We start from the raw sequence: 12,336 nt of genomic DNA on the forward strand, positions 1-12,336 counted from the left end.
ACTTCAAATCCCGATCTGCCCTTTACTACCCGTGTCCAAGTTACGTAGTCTCTCTGAGCCTTCTTTATCCAGGGAAAAATTTCTAATTCACAAGGTAATTATGAAAAAACAAAATGAGAAAGTCTAGCCCAGCACAGAATGGGTCCCCAGTAGAGGTTAGTTTTTTGCTCCTTTCCTTCCTAGGAATTTGCAAACTAGGTGTTAATGAAAAGAATTTCAGCATTTCCAAGATTAGCCTTTTGTGGAGCTGCTCGACTTCGGGGCCGTCTAATTAACACCCATTCTCCACCTTCCCTCCTGCGTTCATCAAGTTAATCACCAGCACGAGGTCACGAAGCACATCCGGGCCTCCCAATTCTTAATCCCAATTATACTTTGCGTATCCGCTTGGGACAGTGAATTTAAATGAAATGAAAACACAATACTTTATTTGTAGTTTAAAAAAAAATAAGTGCATCTTCAAACTTATGCCCCCTACCCACATAATCCTTCTAGGTTCTAACACAGTAAGAAGATATTTCTAATCAAATGTTTACTCTAGTTTTCATATTAATTTATATAGTATACATTTATGCTTTGGTACAACTGCTTTTTTTATGGAGTGTAAATACTTATTGTTTCTTCCCCTGCAGGTCTTTATTTTAAAAGTCTTTAAAGAAATAAAATGTTAGAGACTTTGCATTGCTATTTCCACATAACAATAAGCCAGGGAAATTTTTAGAACACTGACTTGTGGGACAGATCTCAAACCAATTAAATCAGAATCTCTGGAGATGGTGTCCAGGCACAGCAGGGTTTCTGAGGCTCCCAGATGATTTTACTGAGCAGCCTGAGGGAAGTGGGATGGAGGGATATGACTACTTCTCTTCCCTTTTGTTTATTATACCTCAGAGCTCTGCTCCCTGCTGATTAATCTTTGGGTCCCAACTCCAGGCAAAACACTGGTTGGGAGCTTAGACACATCATCTCTTCCCAGGAAGGATCCCTTTCAGTTTGCAATGACTTTCCAGGCACAGCCTGGCAGCATTTCCTATGACGCAGCTGTTCCTTTCAAGTCTCCTGATGACTTGGCCTGCCACCCCCCAGAGTCCCCCCCTTCCCCCGTGTCCCAGCTGAACCAGTCTCCTCTCCTAACCTTGTGCTAAGAATGCCCCCATCTTGTTGTCATAACAGACTTGTTCTGTCTCCTAGTCCTCTGGGTCCTGGTTTCCTCGGCAGAGCAAGAACCACCGGGAATGTCATCAAAATGCAGATTCTCGTTGAGAAATGTAGAGGCAGGGCCTTGAAATTCTGCATTTTCAATAGTCTAATGGTGCTGCTTCTGCTGGTCAGCCAACCACACCAAGGTAGCAAAGACATAGATGGTCTTTTTCATCTCTAAATTCTAAGGCAGAGCACAGCTTTATTGTTCCACTTTTCTTTTGTGAGACATTCTTTGTTTGCCATTCTGGCATATTTGATGTTGAGTCTTTGAATGGAATGCATGCCGCAAAGCATTGTTCCTATGGAAAAGTACAAGCCATATTATGAAAACCCGCTTTTATATTTGGTTCACAGGAAGCACCACAATGAAAAACAGTTTTCTGTATTAGTAAACTGGTAAGTACAATCTGGGCAGTATATGCTAGTATCAAACGAGAGTATGGACCTGAAATGGCAAGTACCCCACCACCACAAATATGCCCCACGACTTGTCTTCCGGAACCCTTGGCAGATATCAATGACCATCCATAACATTCCTTGTCTTTGAGCCCATATTTCACCTTAGAATCCTTCCCAGCGCGGGGACCTACCCAATATCCAATATTGGCATCCCTGGTAGGGATATAATAGGGGTTCAGAGGAGGAAACAATCAGCTCCAAGTAGGGGCACTTCCCAAGGGGAGTGGGCTCTGTTCAGCCTGGACAGACGATTCAGTGGCGCCCCTTTCCTTGTGACACCAACCTGCCAATGATAATAACCTAGTGTATTTAAGTGTTCACACACTTACGATAACATTAAATACTCATTTTCTCTGTAACTATACAATCATAATTTGCACTTTATTGATGCTTCTTATAAAATCTTTGTCGTCTTCCTGATTTAATAATAAGAAAACAATAATTTCAAAGGGCACTCGGAAGTAGCATTGATAGAAAACCCCTGGGTGACATTTATGATGGGCTCAGCTCCTGCTGCTGACCCGGAATTGGGTCTGGGATTTGATGCTGTTTTTGGTCCACACTCTGCCACCACCCAAAGAACACGGTCTCTTCCTGATTCGGTTTCTTGTTTCTTTGTCAATAGTATTTCCCTGGATAGTGTTGTGGCTTAACTCAACACTTCCAAAATGTTTGGATTTTATGAACTAGTAATATTTTCAAAAACACTTTGGGGACCAATATAAGATTGCTAATCTTTAATTTGCTAAGCAAAGATATAAAAACAAATAACTGCTATCCACTAACACTGTTTTTTTATTTTTAAAAACCACATATTGATACCAAAAAATAATGTAGGAGGGAACAAATCTCAGAACGAAAAGCAGTTCCTTAAAATGAATACATTTGGCTTTACAGGAAAAATCACTACCTTATCCTTCTCATTTCATATGGTCTGATCAAAATTTTATTACAGACACCTGTCCTTTGGGTAATACAGGCTTAAGTAATCGGAGCTTTTGACATCAGCTAATGTTTTTCTCATCAATGACAAGGACCAGGGTCTTTGCTCAAGGAATGAATTGGCTCTTTTTGAGCCAGGCTTGAAAATCAATACCTGCCTAAACCAATCTTGTGCATATCATGCTTTTTGTGCTCTGCGTGGTAGACATCCAGCTGGTCCTGGAGGGCCAGTCTCTGTATCTGTCCCATTGCAACTTCTTTCTCCTACCTGCTTGTCCATATTGATAGTTTCTAGCATGTCCAAGTTATGGCAATCTTCTATCTATTGAGGAAATACCAGTTATGGGGGGAGAGCTTTTTCCTTTTTTCAGTTTTTCCAGAAGGAGAATCTCTGATTTCCATCAAGTTGCCACAGACTGTGTGGGCTGCATTTTTTAGCCCATTTATGAACAGCCCACATAGTGTAAGTACCTAGAAGAGGAACACCATTCTGAATTTCTGTAAGGATTTAATTCTGCCATCATTTTTAAGAACTTGCGTTAACTTTGAAGAGAAGGCGAAACTATATTTTCTCCCTCTTTTTTAAAGATCGATGTATTTATTTTAGAGAAAGAGAGCATGTGGGGGGGTCAGAGGGAGGGGCAAGGAGAGAGTCTCAAGCAAACCCCACATGGAGCTAGAGCCAGAACTGGGACTCGATCCCACAACCCTGAGATCACGACCCTCCCAAACCAAGAATCGACATTCAGGGGCGCCTGGGTGGCACAGCAGTTAAGCATCTGCCTTCGGCTCAGGGCGTGATCCTGGCGCTATGGGATTGAGCCCCACATCAGGCTCCTCCGCTATGAGCCTGCTTCTTCCTCTCCCACTCCCCCTGCTTGTGTTCCCTCTCTCGCTGGCTGTCTCTATCTCTGTCGAATAAATAAATAAAATCTTTAAAAAAAAAAAAAAGAATCAACATTCAATCAACTGCACCACCCAGGCTCCCCTCCCAAGTTTTTAAAATGACTTCAATAATAGTAAACATGAAATCAAAGCAAAGACTTTTGGAATTAGATATATTAGCTTTTGAAATCTTAGTTAGCAAACTGTGAAAGCAGTGGCAGGATCCTTCCTTCTGAGTCATGACAATGGGATGAATCATAGTGAAGCAAATTCCAGGCCACAGACAGCTGAATCCAAGCAAAAAAGGAGCAGGAATCAGGCCCAGATTGTAATCAAGAGTAAAGCAGAAATAGCCCAGGGACGCAGGCTGTTTGAGTCTGGTGATTATGCCAAAATTAAGAATACAGTAGATGAGAAGTAGGCCATTATTTGAGCATCAGGAATACGAAAGACCAGACATAGGTGGATGCTAAGTGAAGCCACTTCATTCTGGCTTTCTGGGAAAGAAGGCCTGACAGACCCTAAGTAGAGCTTTTGGAATGTTCTCTGTGGGCTGTAGCCTACAAATAACTCCCATTCACAAGTCTATCCATTTGCCTGTCTGTAGGGAACCACCCTGAAAGAATGAGGAAAGTCTCTGAAACTAATTCTACACACCAAACTGGTTCAACCCTATCGACTGAAGCAATACTTTGAGAAAACAAGTCTGTAAATTAAGCCATCTTGTTCTGTTTTTAGATCTGTCTTGCATCTAACCTTTGTGTTTAAATTATCTCAATAGTAAAATTACTGATGTATACAGCAATACAAGTAGACTTGTTCCTGCTGCCTTTGATTCTCATCTGAAGCCCCAGAGCAGAGAACTGTGTTAAGAGTCACATTACCTCAGGGTGCCTATGTGGCTCAGTCAGTTGGGCGCCCACCTTTGGCTCAGGTCATGATCCCAGGGTCCTGGGATGGAGCCCCACATCAGGCTCCTTGCTCAGTGGGGAACCTGCTTCTCCCTCTCCCTCTGCCTACTGCTCCCCCTGCTTATGCATTCTCTCTCTGTCTCTCTCTCTCCGTCAAATAAATAAATAAAAACTTAAAAACAAAAAGTCACATTACCTATAATTTACTCCTCGGTCACCCAAAATGTTGATCTAGAAACTCAACCCCAAAAATAAGGGGAAGCAAGGTGACAAGCTGTGAAGGAATTGTTCAGAGAGTAGTCAACATGTTGTGCATCTTCTCTATGCATCTAATGATAGAATTCGGAACAGTATTTACAAACACACAACCCTTCAAGCCAGATGAGGGCAGAGCTTCCAGAGAATCTCTCAGGGACCCTGGCTTGTGTCCACAATGTCAGTGGGTACAGAGACTCTTACTTGGGAAAGTTTAGAGGCAAGAGGCCAACCTGGTCCTGGCGTTGAAATGGAGCAAGGAGAGGGGGTCATTGTGGAAGTGGCCCAACTTCTAGAACTGAGCAATGACACAGGTTTTCTGGTGGTCCAAGTGGACACTGTGGAAGGTAACCAGGTCTAAGTCAAGGTCCCAAAACAAAGAGTCTCTGTAGGATGTACTGTTGAAGAAAGGACTGAGGAACAATAGTAAGAACCCAGACAGAGATTGTATTGTTCACATTAGGGACACAACAAATATCTCAAAACTACTGGGCATCTGCCCTGCAAGGGGTCCCCAAAGTCAGGTTATCACTCCAGCCAACCAGTAGTACTTCTTTTGTCCCATACCTCTCCTCCCTCCTCACAATCCCACACTGGGTCTAGAAGACTCAGAGGTAGCGTAGTGAGAGAGGGGGATGGGGAAGGAAAGAGTAAGACAGGAAAAGAATGAAGAGGTCTACCATGTGCTCTTTTGCCTCTCTCCTTACTACAGGTCCTGAACTAAAACTGGGAGAAAAGTTATTTTTTGTTTATATAGAACAAGACCTTTTAAAACCTGAAAGAAGACTGCACATTAAAAACAACAAGGGGGGTGGGGCTCCTGGGTGGCTCAGTCCATCAAGTGTCTGCCTTCGGCTCAGGTCATGATCCTGGAACCCTGGGATCCAGCCCCGCTTTAGGAATCCCTGCTCAGCAGGGAGTCTGCTTGGCCCTCTCCCTTTGTCCCTCTCCCCTCCACCCCGACTCATGCTCGCTCTCCCTCTCTCTCAAATAAATAAAATCTTAAAATAAATAAATAAATAAATTTTAAAAATAACAATAGCAAGGGGGGCACCTGGGTGGCTCAGTTGGTTAAAGCGTCAGACTCTTGGTTTCAGCTCAGGTCATGATCCCAGAGTCTTGAGATCAAGCCTAGCATTGGGCTCCACGCTCAGTGGGGAGTCTGCTTCTTTCTCTCTCCCTTTTCCTCTGCCCCTTCCCCTGCTCATGTGTGCACAGTCTCTCTTTGTCTCTTTCTTTCAAATAAATAAATAAATCTTTTTTAAAAAATAATTTAAAAATTTTTTTTTAATTTTTAAAAAAATGTCTGGAGACATTTTGGAATTTACCCAGACTTTTTTAAGGGTCAGGGAAAAACTCAAATAGATGAAAGGCAGTGGTGAGAAAATAAATTCAGTGCAGTTCATACAATGTTGTGGGCTATGCTATGTCCCACCAAATTCATATATTGAAGCCCTAAACCCCTGTATCTCAGCATTTAACTGTGTTTGGAGACAGGGCCTTTACAGAGGTGAGTAAGGTCAAATGAGGCTGTTAGGTAAGCCCTAATCCAACCTGACTGCGGTCCTTGTAAAAAGAGAATGTCTGGACACATAAAGAGACACCAGGGGCATGACTGCACAGAGAGACCACTGCGGGAAGAGGCAGCAAGAGGGCAGCCATCTGCAAGCCAAGCAGAGAAATCTAGAACAGTTTCCTCCTTTATAGCCCTCTTTTCCTATCTTACTCTTTCATTTCCCAATCCCCTATCTCAGTGTGTTGTCCCCGCGTCTTTCAGACATGGTGCGGGGTTGTGAGGAGGGAGGAGCGGTATGGACAGAAGATGTGCTACCGGTTGGTTGGAGTGATACCTGCCTTTGGAGACCCTTTGCAGGGCAGATGCCCAGTTGTTTCCATCTTCCAGGTTTTCTCCAGAATGATGAGAAAATAACTTTGTCATTTAAGCCACCTAGCCTCTGATATTTTGTTTTGGGACACCTGGCAAACTAACATTTCTAAAAAACTAGCTAATGGAGGGAAAAAACTCTTCTGCTTGTTTGTTTGTTTTTAATGCAAGTTCTTCACCCAATGTGGGGCTTGAACTTATGGCCCCAGGGTCAAGTGTCGAATGCTCTACCAACTGAGCCAGCCAGGCGCCCCAAAATTCTCCTGCATGTTAACTTAAATGCTATATATCTTAGAGCTGCATAAAACTTTTGAGCCACATCTCCATCCAATTTAAAATTAACCTAAAAATTCAAGTTGAAATTCAGTTCGGTATCTTTTTAGAAATTTTTCCATCATACTAGAAAAAGGAAATAAACTCTGCATCTTCAGATGTTCACATTCCATTATGTCGGAAATCCTGCAGCCTCACTGCTCCTTATCATGTGTCAGAAAAAATAAAGAATTTCCCTCTACATAAAATAAGTGACCTTTTCTCATTAACATAAACATATGTTTAGACAGGAGCACTACTTTCAAGGCTTTAGTCATGTTTCTGTAGCTAGAGAAGAGGAGAGAATATTGAGAGTTCAGTTTCATACCGTTTGTAGAAAAGTTGCAAAAAGGAATGGCAATTAAAGATACAGAGCCTCAACAGAAGTCTCTTCCTCAGCCTCTTGGTAGGACTCACTGCCTGATTGCTCTGTGGGTAAAGGGAAATCCTGATAGAATCATGTCCGAGGACTTACCGGCTGTCTCCACACAAATGCCCTACTCTCTACCGAATAGCAATGTCTATAAAGCCGAACATCTCTTCTCTGCCATCATGATCCTATTCTGCTCTCTCCATCCTTTCATCTTAGTTCTAGTGTGGTTGAGAAGATTCTGCGAAATGACATATTTGTGTGTAGCCCTTAGAATGGTGCCTGGCACAGCAGCGACACTCACAGTTCCCCAGTGAGAAACCCGATAGCCTCGTCAACGACTCCCTTTCTCTGGCTTCCCACATTTAGTCAGTCCCCATACCCTGCCCATTGTACAGTCAAATACTTACTCCTAACTGATCTTGCCTCTAATCTGTCTCCTCTCCACTAGATTAGATTACAGTATGTTCTTCTCTGTATCCCACATAGTATTAGAACATGATTTATTCTATTCAATTACAGCTTTCAATATTAAATAATCATTTCCTCCAAAGCCTCAGAAAGAGCACTGTATACAAAAGGTGCAGAAAAGGTGCCTCTTCTAGCTGACAGAAGTCAAATATAAAAATGTGATGGGAAATTCCAAGAAATAAATTTTTAAGTGACTTTTCTCTTCAAAAAGCTAGACCAGCTGTGGCCCCACCTGTCTCCAGACCATACCCCCTCCCTCTGGCAAGGAGCGCCCCACTGGAGAAAGTCTTTACCAGCTCACCCACCCTCCTGCTGGGCCACCAACTGGACTAAAACTGTGGTTCTTATCTAGGCAGCTTCCCTGACGAGCCCCCACTCCTCTCCAGCCAGTCCCCATGGAGGTGTTACCTGCCTTTAGAGAATACCCATGTCATGGGCCTAAACTGAATAAGTGAATTTTCTACCGAGTCTGATTATTATAGATTCTCTTCATAATAGAGAGACTGTGTCCTGTGGTAGTAACAGCCTAGGCTCCCGAGTTGGACTGACCTTGACTCAAATCCTGGTTCCATATTAGTAGCTATGTGACCCTTTCACCTTTTTTCCCTCATCTGTACAATGAAAATAAAATTTACTTCATAGTGCGGTTGAGATGATTCAGTAAGATAATGTATTTGTAGATAGCCACTAATGTGGTACCTGGTACAGTGAAGTTAATAAATACAGTTTATTTATCTTCTTTATTAATTTATTTTTGGCTCTCTCATTTTGCACTTTAAATTACCTTGAAGTTCTTGGAAGAAAGCCTGGAGTCCTGCTAGCAATGACTCCAGCTTGTACTAAGTATTGTTACAAATTTCTTTATTTCAGGTCTTGCCCTATAATTCTTATAAGTGTATTGGGCCAAAGTATTCAGTTGGGTAGTTTCCTCAAGTTTCTGGATGAAAATCAACTCTAGAGAAGAGTGAATGAAATCCTTGAGCCTCTTATTTCTTTGAATAAGAGCCTTGCTACCATAGAAAGCTTTTCTTCATCTATAATGCCAAAGAGGAACTTCTTTCTTCAGTACTACAAACTCCTCCCGTGTGGCCGCCTATTGAGCCGTAATAGAGAATGTCAGGTTTCAAACCCAATCCTGTCTTTCCTTAGGCACCAGATACATCGTGAACTATTGAGTGCGTAGCACGAGGCACAGTACTTCTAGCTGTTCGTGAGGGTACAAACTACATGCAAGTCATGGCCTTGCTCTTAAAATACAATTCTAGAATAATGAAGGAATGTGTAAGATAGACTGAACTGTATGTCTCAGAGTCTCAGTGCTAGAAAAGTTCAGAAGAGACAGGAGAGTCTTCTGACTCATGACAGGGAGAAGTTTCAGCTTGGGGCAAAAAGGACATCTAACTGAAGAATAGAACATCCAGGGGTGTCTGGGTGGCTCAGTTGGCTAAGTGTCTGACTCTTAATCAGGGGGTTGTGAGTTCAAGCCCTGCATTGGGCTCCATGCTGGGTGCGGGGTCTACTTGAAAAAAAAAAAAAGACTAGAACATCCAAAACAGAACACGAAACACACTGCGTTTGTCCCTGTTTGGATAGCTTCATTTTTCTCCTCAAAAACCCCAACCTCACCCTTGCACACTAGGCAGGAGCCTTCTCTGTGCAACCAACATGAATGCACCCATCCTTTTTCACATTTTTCCTTCACCCACCTTCAGCCCCACTCCCCCTGCTTTCTTCTCAATTTTCTCCTGTGTCCTCTCCCCTCAGAAACAAGCTCTGTGTGAGAAATTCAAACATGCCGGGGAATAGAATCAGAAAGTATGGACGTGTTAGGGCTGGTGGACATTTGAGACACCATACAGTTACTTACTCTTCCCTTCATTTGCTGTTCGCCGTCAAGGACTTTCCACCTTCTGCTATCATTCAGTCATTTTTCCCCTTTTTTTTTTTCACTTAAGAGGATGTGAGCCACCCTATCATATACAGAGTTCCCAGTCACTGTATTTCTGCCAAATTTCCCAGATTCTTAAAAATTTCATCCCCTGCCTCTTTGCATATAATCAGTTTAGACAAAATTGAGAAATGGGCAAAACTGCCTTTTGTACTTGTAGCCTTTCATTCTTTGCCCATGTTTCTCTTCCGCGACCACCTCCATCCTAGTTTCTCGAAAATTCCTCATTTCCCTTATCAATAGCCAGCATTAGGGTCTCAGCCACCTTGAGGTTTAATGGCCCACAACAATATAATGGTTCTCCTTAACGAGATAGATTTCATTGGATTCAAAGTCTTCTAGCACAAACAAAGGTCAAACCTATTTCAGACATCAGTCAAGGAGGATTTGGGGAGCCCCAAGATTTTTATGGAGACCAGACATGAAGAGACATTTTATAGTTGACACTGTTTTACCTACCTTCGAGTAATATAGATAATATGCTTACATAAAAGCTACTGTTGAATATTGACGTAACAGAATATATGAAAACGAATCCCCTACATTCAAAAGCATGCCAGCTAAAAATATATTACCTCCCAGTTCTAAAGCCACTTTTTATTGTCCACTCTGAAAAACTGGAATTCTCCTTTTCAGTGAGAATGTCATTAACCTTTGTCAGTATAAGGACTTGGAGAGGCACTATAAAAGAGATAGGGTTTCTCTTTCTGGGTCTGGTGTTTTCCGTTTGCTGCTTCTGTTTCCTAATTGTCACCAGCTTCAAGTGTAGGGTTCATCCAGTGGCACTTGTATGGATGGCTTCCCATCAAGTTTCAGTGGCATCCCTGTTGACAGTTTCCCAATGAGTCTCACCAGTGTCCCAGACATCAGCATCCCAGCCTTGGCCCACCTGCATTTAGGAGAAGTGTTTCCTAAATGGATCAGTCCTGGCCTGGCAATCCAGCAAACGTCTCACAATCCAATGATCTGAAACCACACTTTTTTCAATGTGGCCCGAACCCCAGCCTTGGAGAGGAGGGCTCTTTTTCACATTGCTCCTTCCTTAGGTACCCTCTCTGAGTACCTAAGGAATTTTTTGTTATTTTTTGTTGTTGTTATCTTTACCCCTTTACAGGTCAACCGACTTTTACACTTAATAATTCTTTATATTAAGCTTTCCCTATTCAAACTACTATAAGGTGCCTCTTTCCTGATTGGACCCTGACTGATACAGGACGAGGGATGAGATCCTCATCTCTGAAGAATAAATCTTCAAAGTGTTTGTCTAAAAACCCAAAAAATGCAAAAAACCAGAGAGATAGTTTGACTTTCTACCAGAGTAATCTATTGCAAATGAGCCTTATATCGTGATTATGATAAATAAATAGGGAAAAAAAAGGCAGTAAGCATTTAAATCCTAGAACAATAGATTCCCATATTAAACCTGCTACAAAAAATAAAATAAACAAGCTAAAAATTCAAACCTAGATATATAAGAACCTTAATCAACTGTCATGTTTCAGTTTTGTGCTCAAATGAATATCTTCTGTATTTAGTTTAAAAAATTATCTGGGATGGTCCATATATACAATGGAATATTACTCAGCTATCAGAAAGAACGAGTTCTCAACATTTGCTGCAACATGGACGGCACTGGAGGAGATAATGCTAAGTGAAATAAGTCAAGCAGAGAAAGACAACTATCATATGATTTCTCTCATCTATGGAACATAAGAACTAGGAAGATCGGTAGGGGAAGAAAGGGGGGGTAATCAGAAGGGGGAATGAAACATGAGAGACTATGGACTATGAGAAACAAACTGAGGGCCTCAGAGGGGAGGGGGGTGGGGGAAGGGGATAGACTGGTGATGGGTAGTAAGGAGGGTACGTGTTGCATGGTGCACTGGGTGTTATACGCAACTAATGAATCATCGAGCTTTACATCGGAAACCGGGGATATATTGTATGGTTACTAACATAATATAATAAAAAATCATTAATTAAAAAAAAATTATCTGGGAGAAAAAATTATCTAGGGGAATAAGGAAGAGGGACCCTGACTAGGCTTTCTAAATTGAGGTATAATTGACATATAACATTATATTAGATTCAGGTGTACAACACAGTGATTCAATATTTGTATGTATTGCAAAATGATCACCATATTAAGTCTAGTTAGTATCCATCACCATACATAGTTATAATTTTTTTCTTATAATGAGAACTTCTAGGATCTACTCTTTCAGCAACTTACAAATATGCAATACAGTATTATTAACTATAGTCACTGTGTTGTACATTACCTCTCAATGACTTATTTATTTTATAACTTGAAGTTTGTATTTTTTGACCCCATTCACCCACTTCACCTACCCTTGACCCCCAGTTGGCAACCACAATCTGTTATCTATATCAATAAGCTCAGTTTTTGTTTGTTTCTTTGGGGGGGGTCGTTTTGTTTTTTGGTTTTGTTTTTTAGGTTCCACATATAAGTGAGATCATACAGAATTCGCCTCTGTCTGACTTGTTTCACTTCACATAATGCCCTCAAGGTCCATCCATGTCATTGCAAATGGAAAGATTTCATTCTTTCTTTTTTTTTAGACTTTATTTTTTTGACAGAGAGAAAGAGCGCAGGGGGAGCAGCAGAGGGAGAGGGAAAAGCAGACTCCCTGCTGACCAGGGAGCCCCACACGAGGATCGTGACCCGAGCTGA

The sequence above is a fragment of the Ursus arctos genome, unplaced genomic scaffold (genome assembly GCF_023065955.2).
Source record: "Ursus arctos isolate Adak ecotype North America unplaced genomic scaffold, UrsArc2.0 scaffold_1, whole genome shotgun sequence".
Classification (NCBI taxonomy): domain Eukaryota; kingdom Metazoa; phylum Chordata; class Mammalia; order Carnivora; family Ursidae; genus Ursus; species Ursus arctos.